The sequence below is a fragment of the Mauremys reevesii genome, linkage group 5 (genome assembly GCF_016161935.1).
Source record: "Mauremys reevesii isolate NIE-2019 linkage group 5, ASM1616193v1, whole genome shotgun sequence".
In the NCBI taxonomy this organism is placed as follows: domain Eukaryota; kingdom Metazoa; phylum Chordata; order Testudines; family Geoemydidae; genus Mauremys; species Mauremys reevesii.
The window spans coordinates 102,610,611-102,630,408 of record NC_052627.1 but is presented as its reverse complement, the minus strand read 5'-3'; the positions used below and the strand labels follow the sequence as shown (position 1 = coordinate 102,630,408).

The 19,798-nt window shown below is 40.6% G+C and overlaps 1 long non-coding RNA gene across 2 annotated transcripts; it reads left to right on the top strand.

Annotated features, from left to right (window-relative positions):
* Positions 1-7,411: 7,411 nt before the first annotated feature.
* LOC120405759 lies at positions 7,412-18,644 on the top strand. Of its 2 annotated transcripts, none has more exons than XR_005598831.1 (3): positions 7,412-7,468; positions 17,297-17,383; positions 18,525-18,644. It is a non-coding gene; the product is annotated as an uncharacterized LOC120405759 (long non-coding RNA). The 2 variants fall into 2 exon arrangements; XR_005598830.1 differs by having other exon boundaries at positions 7,418-7,476.
* The last annotated feature ends 1,154 nt before the right edge of the window (positions 18,645-19,798 follow it).

Genomic DNA, 19,798 nt, shown 5'->3' with positions numbered 1-19,798 from the left:
ATACCAGATGCACTAAAGATTCATATGTCTCTTCATGCTTCAACCACCATTCCAGGGGACATGCATGATGATCGGTTCTGCTTGATAACCATCCATAGCAGTGTAGACTGATGCTTGTTCATTTTCATCCTCACGAGTCAGATGCTACCAACAAAGTTGATTTTCTTTTTTGGTGGTTTGGGTTCTGTAGTTTCCGCCTCAGAGTGTTGCTCTTTTAAGACTTCTGAAAGCATGCTCTACACCTCATGCTCTACACCTCATACCTTTCAGATTTTGGAAGGCACTTCAGATTCTTAAACTTTGGGTTGAGTGCTGTAGCTATCTTTCAGAATTTCACATATCTTTGCATTTTGTCAAATTTGCAGTGAAAGTGTTCTTTAAATGAACAACGTGTGCTGGGTCATCATCCGAGACTGCTATAACATGAAATATAAGGCAGATTGTGGGTAAAACAGAGCAGGAGACATACAATTATCCCCCAAGGAGTTCAGTCACAAATTTAATCAATACTTTTTTTTTTTTAAACAAGCATCATCAGTATGGAAGCATGTCCTCTGAAACGATGGCCAAAGCATGAAGAGGCATATGAATCTTTAATGCATCTGGCACATAAATATCTTGTGACACCAGCTACAACATTGCCATGCAAATGCCTGTTCTCACTTTCAGGTGACATTGTAATTAAGAAGTGGGCAGCATTATCTCCCCATAAATGTAAACAAACTTATTTCTCTTAGTGATTGGCTGAACAAGAAGTAGGACTGAGTGAACATGTAGGCGCTAAAGTTTTACATTGTTTTTGAGTGCAGTTATGTAACAAAAAACCCTACATTTGTAACTTGCACTTTCATGAGAAAAAGATTGCACTACAGTACTTGTATAAGATGAATTGAAAAATACTATTTTTATAGCACAAATATTTGCAATAAAATATAAAGTGAGCACTGTACACTTTGTATTCGTAGTTGAAATAGATATATTTGAAAATGTAGAAAAACATCCAACATATTTAATAAATTTCAGTTTCTATTCTATTGTTTAACAGTGCGATTAATCACAATTTTTTTAATCATGATTAATTTTTTGTTTATCTCATGAGTTCACTGTGATTAATTGACAACCCTAATAATAATTTGCAGTCATTCAAGGCCCGTTATAAACATATTATAAGGGATCAGAAAAAGAAGCCTGATAGAGTTAAGTGTGACATTCAAGTTTTGTTATCATGAAGCACAAGTTTTGCAATGATCCAGCATTGGCATAGTCCTGATTTCACCCAGCCTTTTACTGTCCACACTGATGTATCAGAAGCAGGCCTTGGAGCTGTATTGAGCCAGGAAGTAAGAGGAAAAAAGCACCCCATAATTTACATTAGTCAAAAATTTTCATTCAGAATTAAATTATTCAACTATTGAAAAAAGTGTGTGGCATAAAATGGGCTTTGGAAGCCATCAGATATTATTTAATGGGAACAGGATTTTTCCTACTGACTGATCATCGCCCTTTGGCATGTATTAATCAGATGTGGAAAAGGAAAGCCTGTATGACAAGATGATACTTAGCTCTGCAACCTTTGAAATTCACAATTAGTCATTGGACTGGTACCATGATTATCAATACAGATGATTTATTCTGATGAGGATAGTTAGTTTCGTTCAATAAAGAGGAAATGGGATGTTTGTGGTACAGTAAGTTAGGAGGATTTTTTGATTTGCCATAATTAGGAAAAAAAGGTCTAGTGCTTACTCTCAGGGAGTCTGTGTGTTTGATGCAGTACAAGTCAAGGCCTTGAGGATCTGCTTCTTTTGTGTTTTACATGGACCCTGAAATGATGCCCCTGAATGAAGTGGGACTTAGGTAAGAGGGACTCTCACACTTATGTTTAGAGAAAACAAGAGCCTTCCAGCAGTGTAAGGGGAAAGCTACCCCATGGCTGTGTGTGGCAAAGCAGACTCTCTTCCATTGGTGGCCCCTGAAGACAATCTCTTCAGCCCTACATTAGTATGACACTTCTTTTGACTCAGTCCTCCAGTCAGGTCACTTGTAGTCCTACCGCTTTGAGATAAATACACTAATAAATCTGGAAGCATCATACAGGAGCTTCAGTCCAACTTTGAGCTCTGTAAGCCTTCCAGCCCGCGGCTCCAGGTTCTTTACACCACTGTCTCCAGTGTACCTTTAGAGGAACCCAGGCCCACCCTCTACTTGGGGTTCAAGCCCAAAGACTCTGTATGAAGCAAAGAAGGACTGGTTGTTCTGAGATGAAGTATCCCTGGGCTGCTTCCTACTGTGGCCCATACATTGAGTATTTCTCACAGGCTCTTCCCAGGATCACTTTCTGAATGTCCCAAAAAAGGGAACCAAACTAGTTATGGGGAACAAAAGAAACAGAAAAGGGCCCACACAGCCCCAAGAAGGATCTGACATTTAGAATTCTCTGGCCCCATCCAGGCCCTTCTTTTCAGGGCTACATCAAGAGGTCCACTCCCTCTCCCCATCAGCAACTACAGAGCTGGACTTTTCCTCTTCTAACTCCTCCCTTCAGACTTGACCCCTCACAGAGGCTCAACGGTGTGTCTGATGCAGCCCATGGTCTTTCATTATCCTCTTTTTGGCCAGCATGGCATTTCAATGTAACTACATCACAGTGATCATGGCCAAAGTTTGGCTGCTCTATGACCCCTAGGAGAGAGGCAGAAACTTACTACTTCATAAAGTTAAGAACTCTTGGAATTCCCCCTTTTTTCACCACCCCCCCACCCCTGAGACTGATTGGTTGTCATCTTCTCCTCCTGCCCCTTTCCACCATATCTTATCTCCAGGTTGCTCCCTGAATTAAACCTTTGTTCTTCCCCAGATGGAGACTACAGAGTGGAAGACAAAGGAATAAAACTGTGTCATGTATCCTTATTGAGTATGAGGTTAAGAATATAAGGGTGAGTAAATAAGCAGGTTTAAAAGAAAACACAATCCTTTTACCTATTGAATGGGTAGAGTCAAATTCAGCCTAGAGGCCTGTTTGGGGCGTGCTTGTGCACATACAAGTAGATAGAGCAATGGACTGAGGGTGTCGGAGACTCGGGTTCTAATTCTGGCTTTGCTAGTGGTCTGCTGGGCATCTGTGGGCAAGTCTCTTCATAGCTCGGTGCCTCAGTTTCCCTACATGTAACCATGGTTGATACTCCTTTTGTAAAGCACTTTGAGATTTATAGAAGAATAGCTCTAGATAAGGATTAGGCCTTATTAATATGTGTGGTCCTTCTGTGGAATTAATGTGAAGAAGGTGATTGGTCAAATGATATATAAACGCCTGACTTGAAGGAGTCAGTCTGAAGATAGATGAAGGGAACTGGATGCTCCCTGCTTGTACCTTAATTCTATTCTAATAAATGCTGCAATTTCTTAATGAATTAGTGCAACTCTTTTAAACCATTCAGATTGGCTTCTGCACGTATTTTCCCCAACAGAACAATCCAGAAACCACAGAGTGAGAACTTATTGAATTTCCTGCCTCCTGTTTTGGTTTTCCCCTGTAGATCTGGCCGAAAAGAGCCCTCACTAATAAATAATCTGTGTGCCCCTCCCCCCATATATATAAAACAGTATAAAGCATTCAAGGAAGCTTGATGGTTACATACACTTTGTTGGGTACTCTGCAGCAAATTTATTAAGCAGAAAAAAAAAGTTGCATTAATTTCATTAGTAAAAAGCCAGACCCTAAAAGGTCTCACCTATGCTTCTATTTTTCTCTTGCTGTCTAAGAAAAAAAGAAAGAGGTATGTTCTAAATTTGTTAAATATAAATTGCTTTTAGTTATTCTTTGTCATAAATAGATCATATATTCTAGTGTCTATGTATCTATTACTCTAATTACAGTATGTACAAATTTAAAGTTATCACCACATCAAAAACACTGACCAAAAAGAAAGAAAGAAGCAAGGTCTTTGGAGATTTTGTTTGAACTGAACCAGTCAACCTAGGTTTGAGGTTCAAAAAACTTCTCTACTTAAATCCACATTGCAGATCACTTGCCCACAGTATGTGTCCTCTCCGTGTATTCTGCATTCATTCCATGTGCGGAGCTCCCATCAACAACAGTCCAAATACATAGCATATACAATTAAAGTTGGTCAAAATTTTTCTGGACAAAGTTTCCATGGAAAATGATTGATTAACCTGAAAAGTTTCACAGAAATAATTCAGGTTTGATGATTTTGGGGAAAATCTCTGTCTTGTACTGCCCCAAGTAAGGGGCAGTTTTTAAACTTACAGTCTGGCCCGCACTTGGAGTACTTTTCATTTTCTGTTTAATTATGATCATTTTAAATGTGTGGCTATAGCATTTGTGGATAACACATCTTCTATAGCTGGTAAGAAATTGAGTACTTTTTTACAAAATGATAGTTACTTGTTTATGGCTCTAAATGTGAGACCTGATATTAAAATGACTAATAAATCAGATGTTTTTATCTCCAGTTCTTGCATTACTATTTTACAAGGCAATCCTAATGTCTCCTGCCTAATGAGTAGAGAACAGGTATAAAATGTGGTTGTATTAAAATCTGATAAAAACCCTTTCATTTAGCTCTATTTGAAACAGAGAATTATCACAGCGTGCATATCCATCAGCCTTTGATGTGCTATATAACATGCACACGTACACTTAAAAAAAAGAACAACTTATTCCTGTGAATGAGATGCCTTAAGTTAACATTTAAGTTTTAAAGTTATTTTGTCCCTGATCTTACACCAAATATTGAATTTTAACTAGCAACACATGGAGACCAAAGCTACTTTTCATGTCTTGTAAATAAATCATTCTAAAATGAACCATCTTTTTTATTCCTAAAATATGGTAGGAGAGAAAAGTACATTAAATCACAGCTGTCAAATGTACATGCATCACTCGGAATGCAACTTTATAGTCTCTATTAATAGTCAAATTCTGTAACCTTATGCAGATAAAACTAATGAAAGCAAGCACTAGTACTTCTTTGCAGATTATACAATCTAATATTTAAATTGATTTTAAAAACTTTGAATTTAAATCTTCATTCATATCTAACCATAACTTCTATGGGCTACTGTTCCATCACTGATTAACCCCTCTGTCTATTTCCAAAGTCCTGCCTATTCCTTTACTTGTATTACAACTGTCCAGCTTATATTGTAAGGGTTTTCATGTCAGGGACAAATGTAACGTATACATTCTGTAATGGGCTGAGCACGCCTATGATCATTCAGAAATAATGGTAAACGAGGATGGAATTTCCCAAGGAGGTAGGAGAGGTGCATCTCTAAATTGTTGTCTCCCTTCAGTGAAATCAATATGGGATCTTTTCTTCTAACGCTGCGGGTCATGAAAGAATATTGTGGCAGGAGAGCAATCTCTAACATTGCCTGGTTATAGTTTTGAGAGCAGGGCAGGAAGGAACAGAACTGGGGAGTAGCTATTCTACATTGCGTGGTCTCCTCCAAACCTAGTGGTATTTCAGCCAGAAATCATTGTGAGTTTAATAGATATAGCAGCAGCATTTACTTCCACTTCACATTGTCCACACACCACAAAAGGGAACCAGGATGCAAGACTCTAACCATACTCTGACTGAGATAAAAACAAACTTAAAGGGCTAAATCTTGCTCCCAATTATCAGCAAAACCTATCTCAGCCACCCTATTCACCCCCATCCAACGTACATCACAACTTTAAAGGTCATTGTGATGTTTCACTCCATAGTCTTTATAAAATATGCTTATGATATGAATGACATAACTGTCATGATATGAATGACATAACTTCCATACTTTATGGAAGATGGCTCATGTAATATCATTGGAGAGGTTATGATATGTGATTGGTTACTGGAAAGGTTACTGAATGTGCTTATCCAATTTGTATGCCTATATCATTTTTGTATCTGAAGTTAAAAATATTGACCATGTATCTGCATTTCAAATGTGTTACTTTGGGTGTCACCCTCAACTAGCCCTTCAGCAGTAGTTCTCAAACTTCTGTACTGGTGACCCCTTTCACATAGCAAGCCTCTTAGTGCGACCCCCCCCTTATAAATTAAACACTTTTTTATATATTTAACACCATTATAAATGCTAGAGGCGACCTGGAGTTTGGGGTGGAGGCTGGCAGCTCGCGACCCCCCATGTAATAACCTCACAACCCCCGAGGGATCCTGACTCCCAGTTTGAGAACCCCTGCCCTTCAGGTACAACAATGGAAAAGCCAGAGAGGGCTAATGGCCCATGAGCAAGGACAATGGACTGTGAAAGAACTTAGTCTTCCTGTGGCCGCTCCAGGTAGCCTATGAGTAATGGCTGCCACAGCCCTGCAGAGACATGGGTCTGAGTCACCAGTACTGGACCCACCCCTTGCAATGCCAGTGTTCTTCCACTGGGAGACAAAGGGCTCCCGCAATATACAAGATATATATATATGGCAGGGGAGTGACATCAGCTGGATTCTCCTCTACCTCCCCACCCAAAGAGACAGTGAAAAACACCTGCAATCAAGAACCGAACTGGGGGGAGATGGGTTGAGCTCAAGCTGGAAGGGTGTCTAGCTTGTGAGTAACAATACCTGAGGTCTCAAGCTGGAGACCTGTGTAGCTGCCTTTCAAGACTTTTTGTAATCTGCCTACAACAATATCTAGGGTGAGAAACTATTATTTGTAACCAAATTTCTTTGCGTGTTGGTTTTATTTGTTTAGTAATCTGCTTTGTTCTCTCTGTTATCTCTTGTATTCACTTTAAATCTGCCTTTTGTAGTTAATAAACTGACAGGGTCAGGCCAGATGGCTACAGGAGAGTGATTTTTTTTTCTATTTTAAACAAAATGTTTTATTAACTTCTGTAGCAAACGTTTAGTCAAATAGGCTAAATCTCATCTCATTGTCAGATTTCTCAGACTCCTCCTCCTTCTGCTCTTTCTTCTCCTCAGGAGCAGCAGAACATGGTTCACTTGAGACTGCTACAACTCCACCAGGTGGCATGCTGTCAAGTTTGCTGTTACCCTAAGCAATGACATCCTCTATATTTTTTCCATTTAGTTCACCAATAACCTTGTTCAGGCATTCATCATCAATTTCAATGCCTACACTGTCAAGAATCTTCTTCAAGTCCTTTTGAAGGGGGGTACTTGTTGCCCCCAAGGACGGCCAGAAGAGTGATAGAAGGCAGATATATTAGCCCCAGATTAAGCAGGTTCCTTTTCCCTGGGTAAGGTAACAGGGGCTGTTCTGGGAATCAGGAACTTGCTGGAACCAATTAAGGCAGGCAGGCTAATTAGGACACCTGGAGCCAATTAAGAAGCTGCTAGAATCCATTAAGACAGGCTGGCTAATCAGGGCATCTGGTTTAAAAAGGACCTCACTTCAGTCAGTGAGGGATGCGCAAGGAGCTGAGAGTGAGAGGGCGTGCTGCTAGAGGACTGTGGAGTACAAACATCAGGAGGAAGGTCGTGTGGTGAGGATAAAGAGGGTGTTGGGAGGAGGCCATGGGGAAGTAGCCCAGGGAGTTGTAGCTGTCACACAGCTGTTACAAGAAACTCTATAGACAGCTGTGATCCACAGGGCCCTGGGCTGAAACACAGAGTAGAGTGTGGGCCTGGGTTCCCTCCCATTCCCCTGCCCCCTACTGGATATAAGAGGAGTTGACCTGGACTGTGGGTCCCACCAGAAGGGAAGGTAGCTGGCCTGCCCCCCGACCCACTAGGTGGATCAGCAGAGACTGTGGGATTGTTGTTCTTCCTTTTCCCCATGCTGGTCAGTGATGAGGTTAACTGAATAGCAGGTGTGAGCCACCAGCAAAAGTGGCCAAACTGAGGTCTGCCATGAATCTCTGAGGGGAGCAAATCTGCCACTAAGCACAGGACCCACCAAGGCAGAGGAGGGACTTTGTCACAAAACATTTTTCTCGTTTATAATATAACCCAGTTTATGCAATTCATAATTGGGGGTGGGGGGAATATAGGCTGTGCATACCTTCCTCCCTCCTCCATGTTGAGGGAGGAGGTGGAGTTAATAATATACATTTGGGTCTGCGCTCCAAGGGAGGTGGACACCTGAATGCTGGGGCAAGTCTCTTAAGCGGAATCTTCCCGGAGCTGATCTCAGTGTCAGTTTTGTTCTGCAGTTGGGTGTGTCCCTGCCTGTGTGTTTGCTGGAGGAAGTTTAATAGCCTAGCTCAGCAAGACAGGTAAAAAGGGTGCCCAGGCTGGCATAAGTGGCAGGTTCAGTGATCTCTCAGCACATCAGGTGGCACCTTAAGGGGTCCAACCCATCACAGTCATATATGGACAAAAGCCTACCTCTCAGTCTAAACACCATGGATTCCAGAGGCCACAGGTAGCAGTGGAAGAGTCTGAAAATAAATAAGGATCTTGCAACACATTCTAAACTTGTGACCAAGTTCCTTACAGATATTTATGGCAGAAACACAATATCAAGGTGGCCCTGAACCCATCTCAAGTTAACTTCATGGTTGGATGGCTTAAGTGTGCCTGATGTATGCAGGTGTAATAGCAGTCTGAAAGGGAGATATGGCCTCAGGTAACTTGGACCAAGGCAGTTTAGGATTCTGCAGAGTGTAAGCAGCTCCTTGAGTTCCACCTAGAAATGGATTACAAAGTGTGGAAAACTAGCATATCTCTCACTGATCTGCTTCACTCAGAAGACAGATGCATTTTGTATAAGGCAAAAACTTCAAAATCAGCCCCAGGGAGAATGTTTTGCAGTAGTGTAGCTTGAAAAAAACAAAGACATGGATAACTATGGTCCACTTCTGAGAGGCATACTTTCCTAGCCAGACTAATATGTTAAAATCATTATTTTCCACAGAGGAAATGAGTGTCTAGGATCAATGATTAAACTAGTAAGAAACCAAGAAGTCACTGTGATAATAGGCAGGAGTATAAAATATTGCTCAGGCATACAGGAGTGAAATCAGGAAGGCCAAATCACACTTAGAATTGCAGGTAGCAAGAGATGTTAAGAGTAACAAGAAGGGTTTCTTCAGGTATGTTAGCAACAAGAAGGTGGTCAAGGAAAGTGTGGTCCCCTTACTAAATGATGGAGGCAAACTAGTGACAGAGGATGTGGAAAAAGCTAATGTATTCAATGCTTTTTTTGCCTCTGTCTTCATGAACAAGGTCAGCTCTCAGACTACTGCACTGGTCAGCACAGCATGGGGAGGAGGTGACCAGCCCTCTTTGGAAAAAGAAGTGGTTCGGGACTATCTAGAAAAGCTGGATGAGTACAAATCTATGGGGCTGGATGCGTTGCATCCAGGGGTGCTAAAGGAGTTGGCAGATGTGATTGCAGAGCCATTATCTTTGAAAACTCATGGTGATCAGGGGAGGTCCCGGATGACTGGAAAAAAGCTAATGTAGTGCTCATCTTTAAAAAGGGAAGGAGGAGGATCCAGGAAGCTAATCAGCTTCACCTCAGTCCCTGGAAAAATCATGGAGCAGGTTCTCAAGGAATCCATTCTGAAGCACTTAGAGGAGAGGAAAGTGATCAGGAACAGTCAGCATGGACAAGGGCAAGTCATGCCTGACTAACCTAATTGCCCTCTATGATGAGATAACTGGGTCTGTGGATGAGGGGAAAGCAGTGGATGTGTTATTCCTTGACTTTAGCAAAGCTTTTGATACAGTCTCCCACAGTATTCTTGCAGGCAAGTTAAAGAAGTATGGGCTGGATGAATGGACTATCAGGTGGATAGAAAGCTGGCTAGATCGTTGGGCTCAATGGGTAGTGATCAATGGCTCCATGTCTAGTTGGCAGCCAGTATCAAGTGGAGTGCCCCAATGGTCAATATTTTTGTTCAATATCTTCATTAATGATCTGGAGGATGGCGTGGACTGCACTCTCAACAAGTTTGCAGATGACACTAAACTGGGAGGAGTGGTAGATATGCTAGAGGGTAGGGATAGGATACAGAGGGACCTAGACAAATTAGAGGATTGGGCCAAAAGAAACCTGATGAGGTTCAACAAGGACAAGTGCAGAGTCCTGCACTTAGGACGGGAGAATCCCATTCACTGTTACAGACTAGGGACCAAATGGCTAGGCAGCAGTTCTGCAGAAAAGGATATAGGGGTTACAGAGGACGAGAAGCTGGATATGAGTTGACAGTGTGCCCTTGTTGCCAAAAAGGCCAACGCCATATTGGGCTGTATAAGTAGGGGCATTGCCAGATTGAGGGATGTGATTATTCCCCTCCATTTGACATTGGTGAGGCTTCATCTGGAGTATTGTGTCCAGTTTTGGTCCCCACACCATAAGAAGGATGTGAAGAAATTAGAGTCCAGAGGAGGGCAACAAAAATGATTAGGGGGCTGGAGCACGTGACTTATGAGGAGAGGCTGAGGGAACTGGCATTGTTTAGTCTGCAGAAGAGAAGAATGAGGAGGGGATTTGATATAGCTGCTTTCAACTACCTGAAAGGGGGTTCCAAAGAGGATGGATCTAGACTGTGGTAGCAGATGACAGAACTAGGCGTAATGGTCTCAAGTTGCAATGGGGGAGGTTTAGGTTGGATATTATGAAAAAAATTCACTAGTGAAGCACTGGAATGGGTTATCTAGAGAGGTGGTGGAATCTTATTCTTCAGCGGTTTTTAAGGTTAGGCTTGACAAAGCCCTGGCTGGGATGATTTAGTTGGGAATTGGTCCTGCTTTGAGCAGGGGGTAGGACTAGATAACCTCCTGAGGTCCCTTCCAACCCTGATATTCTATGATTCAGAGCTCTTCTGAAGAAGAAAGTAGTAATGATCTGAAGAAGCGCTCTGGCTAGCTTGAAAGCTTGTCTCTTTCACCAACAGGAGTTAGTCTAATAAAAGATATTACTCAACCAGCTTGTATCTCTCATATTGTGGGACCAACATGGCAACCACCGTACTACTTCTTAAGATGATCTAAGTCTTTTTTTAAATTGAGTTTTAGCCCAGTAGCTTGACTTTAGGAAGGTACAGAGAAGGGTATACCTGGGTCTTATAAAGAGGAGCTGTTGGGCTTGATTCACAGGATACTGGCACAGAATTACAGACTTCCCACAATCCCTTGTCCAACAGGAGGGTGGAGCTGGTTGCAGTGGGGGCAGGCAGGGCTGGATTTACACCTTACATGCCCCTAGGTACAGCATTTTCAGGCCCCTACCCCTGCCTACATCTGACCTTTATGTTCCACAGTTTTAGAGAGGTAAGGTGACCCTAGAACACCAGTGCCCCTAGACACATACCTACTGTGCATAATTGGAAATCCGTCCCTGGGGGCAGGTACTGGGCTCTAAAAGATACACAGATTTCTTTGTTTCAATTCTTCTGGGCACCTTGAACTGGCAACCTGAGAGGAAATCAGAAGTCACACTTCCCTAACAAAGTGTTGTGGTGATACCACTGTCTGCCCTTACCCTGTGGTGGAGCCTTGCTTGGGCATTCTTCCCTTGGGGTATACATGGGTGTACAGATTGTATCCTCCTGTTCTCAGATGGGTGATTCAAGCCTTTAGAATTTATCATGCTCAGTCATAGAGAAAGCTTGAATATATTTACATTTTCTTTTATGAAAAAAACCAAAAAACTGTTAGATGTTTTTGACCTTGAGAGCTGAAGAAAACAGATGTTATGATAATAGGGGGTGCTACTGTCTGGCTGAGCAATTGTGTAGGATCAGAAAGACAATGGAACAAAACACAGTCAAATACTTAATGGAAATGGTGAAATCATGGATGAGCAAATTCTGCTCACCTTGTTTATGCAAGTGTCCCATTGACTACAATGGTGTATTTATGTTAATGGGACTACTGGTGTGAGTCATGAAAACAGAATAAAAATCTTACTGCTGTTGCTACTCACTTAATCTCTGCAGGTGCTAAAGAAAATTAGATACCCATAACTGGAGCAGTGCCCAACGTATGGGAGAACAAGATGATCATGCAGTAGTAAATAAAGTGTGTCGTCTTCTTTTACTTTACCAAATGAATGTCTTATAACTTTGAACATGTTCTCCTCACACAGCCTGATCTGGTTACAGTAGCACACTTTCAGTGGTAACCTTAAATCTCTGTCTGCACTAATATTGCATTGAATCAATATCAGGCTAATTCAGGCCTTTACAATTTTTGAAACACATCCTTTAAAAATGAACTGTAACTTGGTAACCTGAAGGTGAACATCAGGCTTATCCACATCAGGTTACTAAGTTCAGAGATCTGATTTATTTTAGCTGGATGTACTTAAACTGTTCAGCAGCAGCCATATGTCTAGACAGATACCACAGCAGTGGAGTGGGTGTTGTATAAAAATCCAAGTAGAATAATTGTGAAGATGAGAAAATAAGGATGAGAAATGTAATAGAAATAGCCACTACCACATCTACTGCCCCAAACAATGGCCTGGTGTTTAAAGCACAGGACTAGGAGTCAGCTGGTCTGGTTTTGTTGCTGGTTCTTCTGTAGACTTCTTGTGTGATGTTGCTAAGTCATTTGACAACTTTCCCTGTCAATAAAAGGGTGATGATAATGCGGATCAAGTATCAGGGGGTAGCCGTGTTAGTCTGTAGCTACAAAAACAATGAGGAGTCCGGTGGCACCTTAAAGACTAACAGATTTGTTTGACCATAAGCTTTTGTGGGTAAAAACCCACTTCCTCAGATGCATGAAGTGAAAATTACAGATGCAGGCATAAATATACTGACACATGAAGAGAAGGGAGTTACCTTACAAACTTACAAAATAATGCTGATGTATCTCATGGAAGTGCTATGAAGATTAATTGAGCTCCTCAAATGGAAGGTATTGCTGAAGTGCAAAGTATTATCTATATACAGCAAACAAATACTTGCTTTAAGTAGCACTGACTGTTAATTACCTGCAAACTGTGTTTGGAAAACATTTGATCTAAAACTTGGTAGATAAGATTATGGGTTAGTTTCTTCCCCATCCTTTTTTCTATTCTTTATCCCCTCACTTACAGTAAAGCACAGCAATTTTTAATGCAAACCTTAATTTTTTGCATAACTTTAAATTAATTTTTAATTAGATTGGATATTGACCTTGTGACTATTCTGTACTTTAATAATCTTTGCATGTAATCTGCTAAACATTCATAAATGTCATGTAGGTGATACAACACAGTTTAATTTAGAGTTCTATGAATGGGCTGATGAAAGTTCAGATGTGTAAAGTATGGTTTAATCATCAAATTAGGTTGAGTGTTAAGACAAGTTCCTTAATGAGTGTAGGGAAAAGTCGTTACATTGGGAGTATTACTAGACAACTGAATATATCAGTAAATGTTTGGTTTTAGTATTTGGGATAATTTATTTGATTTATCTGTAGGTTTTGAATTTGACTAGTGATTTTAGGGTTCCTCAGTTTTAGGGTACCCAATTTTGGATTTCTTAAGGGGGCAAAATTTACAGAAAGTGCTGAAAACCTGATACCTTAAAAGGGAAAAAAACCTGACTGCTAGTGGCAGACATGCCTATTAAAGAGGTAAAACGCTTCAGCCCATTCCTATCTGAGGACCAATTGTAGTTTGGCTCAATATAAATTTAAAGTATTAATATGAATTAATACAATCTACAGCATTTTCCAAACACTTATAAGGTGTACATCCTATGCCCCAAATCTAGAGGAAGTCTTGCAAAATACAGTTTAATTTAATAAAACATTTCAAAGAGAAAACCCAAAGCAATATGATAGGTAAAGAAATGTGGAAGTTGGTGGTCATCTTGAAGTTAGGCTTTTTTTTCCCCCAGCAGGCTGCCCACGGCCCTAATTCAGCAAATATTTTAGCAGGTTTGTAACATTAGGCACAAGAATAGTCTCATTTAAGTCAATGGGACTACTTGTGCTGAAGTGCATTGTTGAATCAGAGTCCACATCCAATAAAGTGTAAAAATCTAGACAGCCATACCTGCATATTGCCACTCAACTGGCAGAGTGGAGTGGCATTTAATACAATTGTTGTGTACTGTTTGCATAGACAGCCACAAGAATACCACCACCCTTTCGACCACAGAACCATATCTGTTCTGTTTCCAAGCCAGCCTCTGTGGATGCAGGACAGAAAAACAAACAATTTACCCCATTATTTACCTCTTTTGGATGCTGAAAGAGAGGTGGGCAGGAAGCAACTATGAACTTTGAATTGTTAGTAATACCCCTACTTGAAATGGGTAAACATGAAGGAGTAGGAAAAAATATTTATTTTGGTTTAAGGTGCACAAATGTGAAGTTAAGGAAAGGGAAATTTAGGCTGAACATCAAGGAAAATATCCCAATGTATAAATCTCAGATGAAAATGCATTTTCCATCCTAGTTATTTTTCCATATCTGAAAGTACAACAATATCCACTTTTCAGTATGGAACACTGAAGAGTCCTTCTTACATCAGGCATAGAGAAATATAGAAACTAGAATACTTCCAACAATACTGAAACAGACCTATAGAAATTATTGTTCAGAGCTCTATAATATGATGTTGAAAATGAAGAAACACTTCATGGACTGTACACATTCTAGTACCACCTCTGCAAAGAATTATTCCTCAAAATTAATACTGAAGCTTTTCATTATCCAATCAAAGGTTTTCTATCAATAATGCATTGTATATAGAAGCCTTTTGTGTTGAAACACTCCTTACATAATAGTCACTGAAGTACAATATTCCTTTAGCAGTTTCTATTCATTCTCATAAGTCTCTAAAATTGTTTAGTTGTCACTCAGATCTCACTGGATAGTGAAGTTTTCTCAGTGATCCTTGAGACTTCTGGACATTATACAAGATGGCAGACGTATCAGCAGTTCTTTAAAGAATTCTACAAAGAATTATAGTGTTAAAACAGCTGCCTTGGATTTCTTACAACACTGCGTAGCCCTCAATCTGATAATACAAAAGATCTCAGAGTGTATATCACTGGAACAGATAAATTTCCCCTTTTAAAATTGGGAGGGATATATCACTTAGGCACTTTAATTGAGTTACAATCTCCCAGGATGTCCAGGAAGTCCTGCCTGAGCCTAGGTTATTTAGGGAATCTTATTAAGTTTGTTTTTGCCCTGAAATGTGGTTAAACACCAGGGTGCAGTTGGAGAACTGAGTGGCAGTCAATGTATAGATCTTTAACTCTGGAAAGGATTCCTTGCCCATGTCTGTCCATCGTGCTAATTGTACAGTTGTTCTCATCCCCCTGAGAAAAAGGCTTATATTTTAGTTAGCACCACTGAAAACTAGACTGGGCTAGTATCGAACAATATTCTATATAGGCAATCTTGCATTGACAAGGGAATAAACAAGATAATCTTTCCTCTCTACAGGGCTGATTCAGAGGCATGGATGTCAATATGAGTCTTCTTATTGACTTCAATGGGCTTTGGATCAGGCTCTATGACTTGTATAATTATCTAATATTTTAAATGTTTCTCCACTCAGTTTGGTCTTTATCCTTCAAGTAGTTGTTTGTTTTAGACTTGTTTTAGACTGTACCTGTGCCCCTACTTGCCATACTATATCATATTACGTTTTATGGGAAAAGTATCTTCATCATATTTATTTCCTCCTGTATCTGAAAGTGTAACAATATCCACTTTAAGCAACTGAACACTGAAGAGTCCTTCTTTCATCAGGCATAGCAAAATATAGAAAGTAGAATACTTCCAACAATACTGAAAGTTCAGAGCTATAGAAACTTTTGTCCAGAACTCACTAATATAATGTGAAAATGAAGAAAAGCTTTTCATTGACTGTACACATTCTTCTCCTTTTTGAACAAGAATTATTCCTCCAAATTCATACTAAGGCTCTTCACTATCCAATCAAAGGTGTTCTATCAGTAATGCATTGCGTATGGAAGCCTCTTGAGTTGAAACACTCCTTATATAATCCTCACAGAAGTACAGTACTTTAGCAGTATATTGCTGTTCTCATGAGTCCCAAAAATATCAGTTATAGTGCAGACTTCACTTGCTAACAACATTTTCTAAATGATCCCTGAAACTTCTGAAAATTGTACAGAATAGAGAGCAAATCAGAACAGTTCTTTAAACCATTTTACAAAGCATTAGAGGGTTAATACAGCTGCCTTGCATGGCTCACGAGATTGCTTTGTTTTTTTTCCTGAAGCTGCCCTGTTAGCTTTTGTAGTGACCCTCCTACTGCTCAGGGGCTTCTTTATAGGTTGCAATTTGGAAATATTTATATGTAAAAGTGGAATAGCAGTTTATTTGTCAGAGTGCAAGAACAAATGTAATTGCTACTTAGTAAAATGACAGAGAACCATCAGACCTGTTTGCTTGTGAATGGAGATGTAATGACAAATTCAGACACTCAGCTGCCACATTCAGAAAGCTGAGTGATGGGAAAGAGGAGTTGGACTAGAAATAGTTCAGGTTGCTTAAGTTTGGCAAATAATAAGTAGCAATTATACACTATGGACTTGCTTATGGATCCACTTGCTTATGCACTAGCCTAACCTGGACTTGAGTTAAAACAGCCATGGAGCTACAGTAATATATGCTTCTGAAGGCTTGTCATAGCAGAGAGGAGCTTCACCAAATCCATACCTCATGCCTGTTACAGCCCTATTACACTCGGCATGCCTCCTATGCCAGGAGTGGGGGAAACAGTTGGCTGTATCCCCTACCTTTTCCATAAGTGGGGAGTTCCCCTTCACTATAGGAATTCTCCATTACCCATTTATGGTCAAAATCAGCTCCTTTGCTCTGCCTCAAATTGCTGGAGAGCAATGTGAGCTGTATCTAATATTGATGGCACAACATTAAAGGTTCCATCGTTAAGGTACTGAGCACTGCTGTGAAATGCTAATTGCCCCCACCACTGACTTCAATGGCCATTGGAAGCTCTCAACATCTTCCAGGACTGAATATTAAGGTTTCAGGGGAAATGTCTTTTTTCAATCCAAAAGACATGTTGGAGGCCATATTTTAAATGATAGTACTGTGATAATGTCCTATTAACTGGGAAAATTAATAAAGGTGCATAGCCCTCACGCGCTATCTGTAGCCTCTTACACTATCAGTATCACTGGAACAAATACATTTATTTTTATAAAACTGGGAGGGATCTATCACTTGGGCACTTGGAGTCACTTACATTCCCACAGGATGTCCTTATCATCCTTGCCTGAGCCCAGATGATTTAGAAAATCTTAGTAATTCCACCCCACCTCCTCAAAAAAAATCCTGAAACTTGAAGTTATACAACAGGGCACAACTGGAAAACTGAGTTTCAGTCAATGAATAGATCTTTATCCATTACAGGATTCCCTGCCTACCTACCTTCTCTCTGGCTGTTTAGAACCTAATTATGCCCTGATTGTACAGTTTCTCATCTCAATTCACTTTTATGTAAGTATTCTTTCACTATTACAACTCTTGGTGATATGTGCTGATTCTAAAACCCAGTATTCAGTACCACAAATTTAGGCACATGAGCAGGAACACAGGAAAGTATTTGGGTTGTTTTTTCACTGTACTCTGTTTTCCCCCAATTTGCATTGATTTAAATTTAACCCTGGGCCCAAATAGTCTGTAAAACCAGCACCTGCTCTTTTGGAGGGGGGTGGGGAAGTGAGGGAGAAGATTGGGAAAGGGTTTTGTACCATATTCATTACTTAATTCAATGTCTGCCAAAACCCAGACTTTGCTTGCAAGCTAGGGGCTAACACCAGATTCCTCATTTAAATTTTAACTCTGTCAATACCCAGTATCTGCACCCCTGAAGGGTGTTGACAGTTGAAGCATCCTCCCCTCCCCCGTCTTGTAACTCTGCCAAGACCTAGCATCTGCTTGCGCAGAGGTGTTGTCAGTTTGAGCTTTAGCACTTTCCCATTGTACAGTTACTCTGCCGAAATCTGGCATCTGCTCACACATAGAGGTGTTGACAGCTTAAGTTAGTCTAAAACTATGTTCCTATGAGATTGGCAGACACAAGCGGACAATGGGTGGTGGGGAAGTTTTTCCTCTCCTAATGCCAAGTCCTTGGGAGATAGGGAGACAAGGTGGGATACTAAGGGTTGAACAATTCTCCCTTTATAAGCAAATCTCTCAGAGATTGGCAGACACAGTGTGTCACTGGGTTACGTGGAGAATTCACCCCTCAGAACAACAAGCATTGGTGTGATTTTGGTCACTAGTCTAGAACATCTCTGTCTCTGTCATATTATGGCCTCATCTCCTTGTCACAAAAATGTAATCTCAGGATAACAAGTGGCCAGTAGGATGGAAGAAGCTTTCAATGTCAAGCTATGCAGTTTGGGCATAACCCAATGTGAAATTATAGCCTTCCAGCAGAACTTTAATGTCCTGCATTTCTCAAGGCTGTGTTAAATCTTTGCAGACACACTGGCACCCTAAGGTTGGTTGGAGGAAAGGAAACTTGTGATGGGGCCAGACCTCTTCTGGAATTGTACTACTTCTAGCTAATAAATGGCAAAACACAATGGAGGCAAGGGCTAGTTGTAAGAAAAAGTCTCATCCTCTCTCTTAGTGTTGGGAATCAATGAAGAAACCAGAAGATGAGCAAACAAAGACCAAATCCAGGATGAGAAACACCTTAGCTTGCGATTCAATAGACTTTACACACTTTGTTCTGGATCATGGTGTAGTGTAACACTCGCATAGCTACCATAGTACAGGTATAAGTAGCAGTGTACATGGTGAGACATGGCTTAGGCAAGTAAAGATACACCTGAAGAGTGTCAGTATGTACCTGAGTGCATATCCTACATGGCTCTCTACTCACCCAAGTTGTGCCACCCCAATAGCCTCCTAACACAAGCACTCCGCTCTACGCCTCGCAGGCCTTGCTGTCATTCTATACGTTAGTGATTGGCACACTCCAACCCTTGAGCCCTCTAAGCACCCTTGTGGAGGGGGAGTCACTGGTCAGCTGGACCCTCTCAGAATTCATCATTCCACTGCTTCCAAGAAAGAGTACATTCCAGCTCACCAGTTTCACCTCAGATCACCACTCTGCTTAACACACAGCACTTAGATATATTTATTGTGACATTAAGTCTATGCTTATTTAACAAAGTGTAGAGATTCAAGTAATAGTAAGAAACAAATGGTTACATATAAAATCATTAAAAGCATTGTAGAGTCTAGACTTAATTAATAAAACACTCACATCTAATAAAGTGTTGCTCACCCAAAATCCATTCAGAGCTTTACAGCCAGACTAGTTGTGAGCATTCTTTCTTGAGATAAAGACAGTGTCTGTTTACCTCCTAAGTGAAGGATTCAGTGTCTCTGAACTCCAACATATACCAGACCAATCCTTTGTATTTATTCATAACAGGACACCCCCTGCGGTTTGTTTCTTCCTGTAGATTTCATACAGTCTCTCAATTTACATCTTGCTGTGTATGCAGATAAGCATACAATACACCAGGGATCAGCAACTTTTGGCATGTGGCCCATCAGGGAAATCCGCTGGTGGGATGGGAAGGTTTGTTTACTGAAATATCTGCAGGTTCAGCTGATCGCAGCTCCACTGGCCGCAGTTCGCCATTCCAGGCCAATGGGGGCTGCGGGACGTGGCGGCCAGCACATTTCTTAACGCCAAGGTGTTAAGGCCTGTTTTTAAAAAAAGTTTCTAATGGACTGCTACAATTTGATGTCATTTTACCAATAACAATATTCCTAGGTACTTTCAGTTTTGTACGACAACTTCTTCCTTAAAGAACTTGCTTATTTTTTTCCTGATGTTCTTCAAAAATCCAGCCTTTTCGTCTTGGTTCTGTCTTTTTTCTAATGAAC